Source organism: Pteropus vampyrus, unplaced genomic scaffold (genome assembly GCF_000151845.1).
Source record: "Pteropus vampyrus isolate Shadow unplaced genomic scaffold, Pvam_2.0 Scaffold186, whole genome shotgun sequence".
NCBI lineage: Eukaryota > Metazoa > Chordata > Mammalia > Chiroptera > Pteropodidae > Pteropus > Pteropus vampyrus.
This window is the reverse complement of record NW_011888967.1, coordinates 1,803,420-1,809,971: the sequence shown is the minus strand read 5'-3', so window position 1 is coordinate 1,809,971 and position 6,552 is coordinate 1,803,420. Positions and strand designations below refer to the sequence as shown.

General features: G+C 38.1%; 2 pseudogenes; one reads left to right on the top strand and one right to left on the bottom strand.

The window, feature by feature from the left end:
* Positions 1-3,386: 3,386 nt before the first annotated feature.
* On the top strand, positions 3,387-3,505 carry LOC111746411 (annotated as a pseudogene).
* A 56-nt stretch (positions 3,506-3,561) lies between these two features.
* LOC105299490 lies at positions 3,562-5,542 on the bottom strand (annotated as a pseudogene).
* Between the last annotated feature and the right edge of the window lie 1,010 nt (positions 5,543-6,552).

Sequence of the window (6,552 nt, the reverse complement as noted above, 5' to 3'; positions counted from 1 at the left end):
AAATTTGAATCACGCATTTGAGGAATCACTAAAACACAACCATGGAACACTAGGACTCTGTAGAACAAAACACCATTGATGCAGATTCAATTGATGTTTAGGAAGAAACAAGTAGCTAAGAGATCATGAAAAGGTTTACTTGGAGAAAGCTGCTGCCATTGCTAATGCTAACTTTTTAACTCCCTCAGCACTTTGTTATATCCTTATCCCCCTGCTGGTTTTACTCTCCTTGCATTGCAGATTGAGCATGTCTGTCCCCTCCAGGAGATTATATGCAACTGAAGGCAGAGGATCATGGATGTTTACTGAGTTGTGTCCCTTCAAAATTCATGTTGAAGCCCTTACCCGCAATGTGACTGTATTTGGAGATAAGGCCTTTAAGAAGGTAATTAAAGTGAAATGAGGTCATACATCTGATAAGACTGGTATCCTTATAAGAGGAAGAGCTACCAGAGATTGTCTCCCTCTTCTTCTCCTCCTGCTCTCCATGCAGAAGAAAGGCCACGTGAGAATAAAGCTAACAGGCAGCCACCTACAATCCAAGGAGGAGCGGCTTCCCCAGAAACCAACCTTGCTAGTACCTTGATCTCGGACTGCCAGCCCCTAGAAGTTTGATAAAATAAATTTCTATTTTTTAAGCCTTCCAGCCTGTGGTATTTTGACATGGCAGCCCAAACAGACTAATACGATCATTAAAAAAAATGACAGAAAACATTGTTAAAATGAACGTGATTAAGGAAATTTCCTTTTTATTACTGTAAGATCACCTAAATTTGATATACTATAAAATGTTCAGTAGGATCACTACATAAGGACTGTCAATATTCTTCTGCCTGAATAAAAGTAAAAGTTTTGGAATTTGGGCTTGAGCATGGGTGTCTATGGATTTGAAGACAGTTCAGCTTTATGTAATAGCTCTCTCTCTCTATAGATCATAGTACAAGTTTTAGACAGACTGTTAAGCCATTCACATGTTAAATTTGGGGAAGATATCGTTGACTTTTTAAAACTAATCCATTTAGTTTTTACATCATTGTTTATCCTAGTTTCTTTTTTACATATATTTTATACAAAGGATAGCAAAAGCATGACATAGGTATTGCCACTCATCTGTCAATGACTATAGCAATCATGAACAATTGATCCCAATCCCTTTCTCTCTAGATTTAGATGTACGTTCAAAATCCTTCTTAACATAGTTCTTCAGGCAGCCACTATCTACCACCAATAATATAAAATGAAAATTATTTGTCAATCCTGATTTATGTATTTTTATCAAATATGGTTTTAGATCTCAGCATGTGATTAAAATTTTACACTTTAAGAATTTTTATGGTATTTACTAAATAGTAAAGTTGATTTTACTCTGATCAGAGCTGCTGAATTAATCAGCTCATCCCTGGAGTTGTGCAATGCACAGCCTATACAGGTATGTGGTAAGTTCGCCCCATATAATTCATATAGTCATTTTATTTATCACTTTGAACTATTTTGAAATAATACTATCTTAGGATACTTTTTACTCCAACAATGTTAATGACTTGCTTATAAAAATAACTAATTCATTTCTTAATATTTTAAATGCTTTTAATAATTATCAAGTAAAAAATATCTATTTGTACTATTCTTAAATGTTCTTTAAAAAAGCACATAATATGGGACATTTAGGCTAAGACAGTGGCCCCAATATAGCCTTTTCAAATTTTTCAACAGAATATCACTGGAAATAGAAAAAGATGAAAACATAATTTATTTCCAGAATCGAAGGCTAATGTGACAACCACCAAGTCTGGGAGATATTCGCATTCTTCACACATTTAATAAAAGAGATTAAAAATCATATTGGTATCTAAATGCAGAGAAAATCTTGGAGGCTGGGAAGGTAAGACCAAACACGTTAACATGCCATCCAGCTGTGGCACTGAAAGAAATGTAACTGGCACTAAAGTGGACGGAATGAATCCAAAGTTATCTGCATTTCTTCCTCTTGAAGTATAATTAAGTAGAAGACAGAGACCACAAGGTCTTCTCCATGCACTCTTTGGAGGATGATGGCATTTCTTCTCTAGATGCTACCGGAGATGATTTTTCAAAGCTCTTCCCTACTTCTGAGTTCTCTCTTACTCTTCAAGCCTTCTTCCAAGACCTTGTGTAGGTTATTTCCACCCACCCGCAACACAGGAACAGTTTGCCTAGGCTGGGTGTTCATCAACGGACAAGCTGTGTACTTGACTCATGGTTCTGCTCTCTGTCCACTCCTGCCCAGCCCCAGTCCAGTCCCTGATTTTATTCTAGTAAGCATAAGGAAGCAATATTTTGGTATTAACTGCTCTGAGCTTTTTATTCTCCCTTCAGGCTGCAGTCAGGCCTATGTCTTAGAGAAGGAAGGCCTTAGAGAAGGAGAATAACAAAGAGTCATGTCTCAGCTCTCTTCATATGGTGTTCTGAAATGCTCAGGAGAGATAATATATTGAGAGATGTTTTTGAATCTCAAAAACTGGGTTTTAAGCACAAAGAAGCAAATTTATCCTATAAATAATAGATGACTTCAAAGCCAGTTCTCAGCTGAAGACTTGATTAAAAGAGCAAAGTAAAAGTAAGAAAGTTAAATTCCTCTAAGTGTCCCCAACAAGTGCCTGCCTTTCTTGGAAGAGAGCTCAGAAGAGAGACAGTAAATTCTCAGAGTGCAGGAGGGCTTCGAAAGCAGAAAAGACCCTACCTTATTTTACAGGAAGGACCTAAGGCTATACCCTCAAGATGATTGCACAGGTCCATGGTGGTATGAGAGAAAAGCTAAATGTTTCCTATATTTCCAAAAGGATGCAGAAGTGGCTAAGAAAGGCTTGCAGCCTAGGCAGCTACTGGCAAACATGAACAAGTGTACCCTGAGTGCTCTGACACCAACACAGGACTAATGATCAGTGGACACACATGTGAAACACCAAAGTCCAAATGGAGTGAGTTAACTCTACTTCCTATTCAAGGGACAGCTGCTAATGACAGGGAACAGACCCCTCTTTGCAATACTATCTTCAATTTAAGCCTTTGGAACTGAGGAAAGGGGAAAGAAAATAAATTCTCCTTTTATTAGGTTCGGGACAAGGCTGAAGACCAGAATTGTCTGAATTGAAACCTAAAATGATTAACAAAAAAAAATGACTGAGATTAACTGATTGCCCATTTAGGGGAAAAAAAAGTGCAGCTCGTTGCCAGCGTTAACTTAATTTTACATAAACACGCTATTTGAGGCTAAAGCAAATCTGACTGGATTTCAATGTTAAAATAAAATATAAAAACTCTTCTTAGAGTTATTTCTAAACAGAACCTGTCTCTAATCCTAATGTAACAGAAATGTATACGATGATTAGTATTTAATAATTTTTTTCATGTATGGCCATGCTACCCTGAACAAGCCCGATCCCATCTGATCTCAGAAGCTAAGCAGGGTCAAGTCTGGTTAGTACTTGGATGGGAGACCACCTATGAAGACCAGGTGCAGTAGGTGTAAAAAATTTAAAAAATAAACTAATTTAAAAATAAATAAATAAATAATGAGAATAATTTTTTTATGTGGTAAATTTCAAAACATGAAACAACACAAAATGGATCATCACATTCTGCACAAAAATATCACATTTCTCTCTAGATCTTCTTGCCACCCTTGCCATTGTGCGAGCAGCAAACATTCCAGTGACTAGTTGGACTCTGTTTCCCTGATGTTGCTGGTGTGCTCTTGGGTAAATGTCTTCCAGAGGGGCAAAGAGGTGTGACATCATCAGAGCACAGACGGCCTCGGAGACGTTGCTGTCCTGGCTTGTGATGCTTTTCCAGCATCCTTTCAATCAATGTCAGTCTGATGCTTACATGGCTGATCATGTGCTCAGACTGAACAGGGTGTAGGAGTTCAGCACTGTACTGTTTAGAAGGTGGTGAAAGAATTTCTTGTACCAAAACTTGTGTCTTTTGCGCTCAATTGGATAAGAAGTGAGCATCTGATCAGCCGAGCCCACTGCTCTCATATTCTAGATATAATCCACAATGCCACATGCCTTCTTAATTTTCTTTCCATTTCTGTTGTCTACTTCAATCACAGTATCATTGTGGAATGCCTTCAACATTGTCACTTCCTTCTTTTTTTTTAATTAAGTTTATTGGGGTAACATTGGTTAATACGATTATATAATTTTCAGGTATACATTATAATTTGACATCTGTATATTCTATTGTGTTTCCACCCAAAGTCCAGTTTCCTTCAGCTACCATATATTTGATCCTCTTTACCCACTTAACCCTCCCCCTACCCCCCTATATTTGACCCCATTTACCCCATCTACTTCCCTCCTCCTCCCTCGCCCCCTACCCTCTGGATGTCACCTCCTTCTTGTCATACCATTTCAGTGCCATAAGTTCGCCACAGAATTTGGCTACAGTTGTCCCCTCTGCAATCCTTTTTTTCAAATCATTTGCATCTATTTTCTTTTCACATATGCTGTGCCAACTGCATCAGTCCTGTTTTGATGTAATTCTCTGAAAAGCGTGGGAGATGTATAAAAGTTATCGAGGAAGACACAATATCCTTGGCCAAGAAAGTCATTGACCAAGGTAACAAAAATATGTGACAATTTCAGGCCATCAGCTGAATCTTTCAAATTCCTACTGGGCCCTGTGTGAACAAGCATATTCCACACGTGACCAGACTGACTTTTACAAAGTACATACAGCTTGAGACCAAATCATGCTTGTTTCATCAGGATGTACTGCTTCATAGCTAATTGCCCCCTTGAACAGCATTAGTGATTTATCGACTGCAGTGTTTCTATTTGGAGTATATATAGTTGAAAACTTGTTTACAAGAGTGGTGAACACAGGTTTGATCTTCTGCAATGAAATCTGGGCCTTTGATTGATCAGCGGATATGGAAGAATTGTTGACAAAATTCAGGCACCAAAGCAAAAGAAAAATCTTTCGGCAGTCATAATTTGCCTGGGCTAAGGTGTATCCAAAAGAGGCCTCGTCGACCAAAACAACTCCAGCTCTGGTTTCTGCATGACACCTTGCAGTAACATTACTGCAAAAAAGACTTTCAGTTCATCATTGTCAGTGTCTTTCCATTTTTCCATTCATGAAATCCTTTCGGACCAGGAGACCTTGAAACCAACAAGGCAGCTTGGGCATTCATTTTGCTGGGAACTTTTTGAAACTAATTCCTCAATAGAGAACAGTTCAAAATATTGCAGTGGGTCAGTAGTTTCATTAACATCAGCCTTTCCGCTGGGTGCGCCAATAAAGTCATACTTTTAACGTGGAATCATAACACGAATTGACCATTTCAGAGTGCAATCCATGTCAGCTGATGTTGGGCTATTTCTGTCTCGAATGGGACAGAGGCCTAACCATATCATCTTCCGAAGTACTAACTGAAAAATCACCAGAATCATCTATTTTGGAAAATCGGATTCATCAAATGAATCTTTGGCTAACAACTGTTCAAGAGCAATGTTAATATCACATCAGAAATGCTACATTTTCTAAGATTTGACATTTTCAACAACCGAGAATCACTATATTTTGTAAATGGAAATACCATGACTAAAAACAGAATGCTATAAATAGAATGGTGTCATTTGTTTTCAAAGGCTCTCGATGTACTAGAGCGATGCGAAAATAATAATAAAAGCGAGATATTTCATGGCAAACTTTGCAGGTAAGGTTAGGACTGTAATCTGCGAGTTATCTCAGGGTACAAACTGTGGCCTCAAACGCTGCCAGGGAGTATTCTCAGGGCAAACAGGAAATGGATTAAGTGTTCTGTCATCAGGCACTTAAAATAAAGACAAGTTGTAGTATAGAAAAAAATAAAGAAAGTTATTATTTGCACACGTAGGTAGAGATTCAGATGCCCTCATAAGTTTTGGGGCAGGTCCAGGTATGTGCGACACAGAAATACCTTCCTGTTATCCCCGCATTTTGTTTTCTGATAAGCAGATACAGTAGGTAAAACCATTAACTCCCAACATACAGGCGTAATGAGATTCTTTGCCTCCAGGCCCTTCCCGCCAAACAGACAAACTGGACAGTACTACTTGAAAGGGCCTATACCTGCCAGCACACACTATACCTTTTTAGAGTTTAGGCTCTGCCTAAATTGTGAGAGTGAGGCATGGCACCAAGTTAGTTTAGGAGGGCTGTTTCTAGTGAGCCAAGTACTTTTTCTTTGCAAATTAAAACAAGATGGCTGCTATGCTAGGCACTCTTGTATAGTAAACAACCTGCCCAACTGTACACAGTGGTCCTTGGTAAGAAAATGAGAAACTTCATCTAGTTTCTTCACAAATAAGACCTAAAGGAAGGGATGTTCATTTTCTGGTATTAGCCCTGGCACTGTAAGTAAGAAATGAATGTGAAGGAAACGTGATATTTGTCCTTATTTTTTGTCGGACATTATTTTATAAAGCAACATGATAGTAACGTATGTGCTAATGCTTGGGTTTTTTATTTAATTCAATTAATCCAATTAATCTTTCTGCAAATACATTTTAAATAATGTCAATT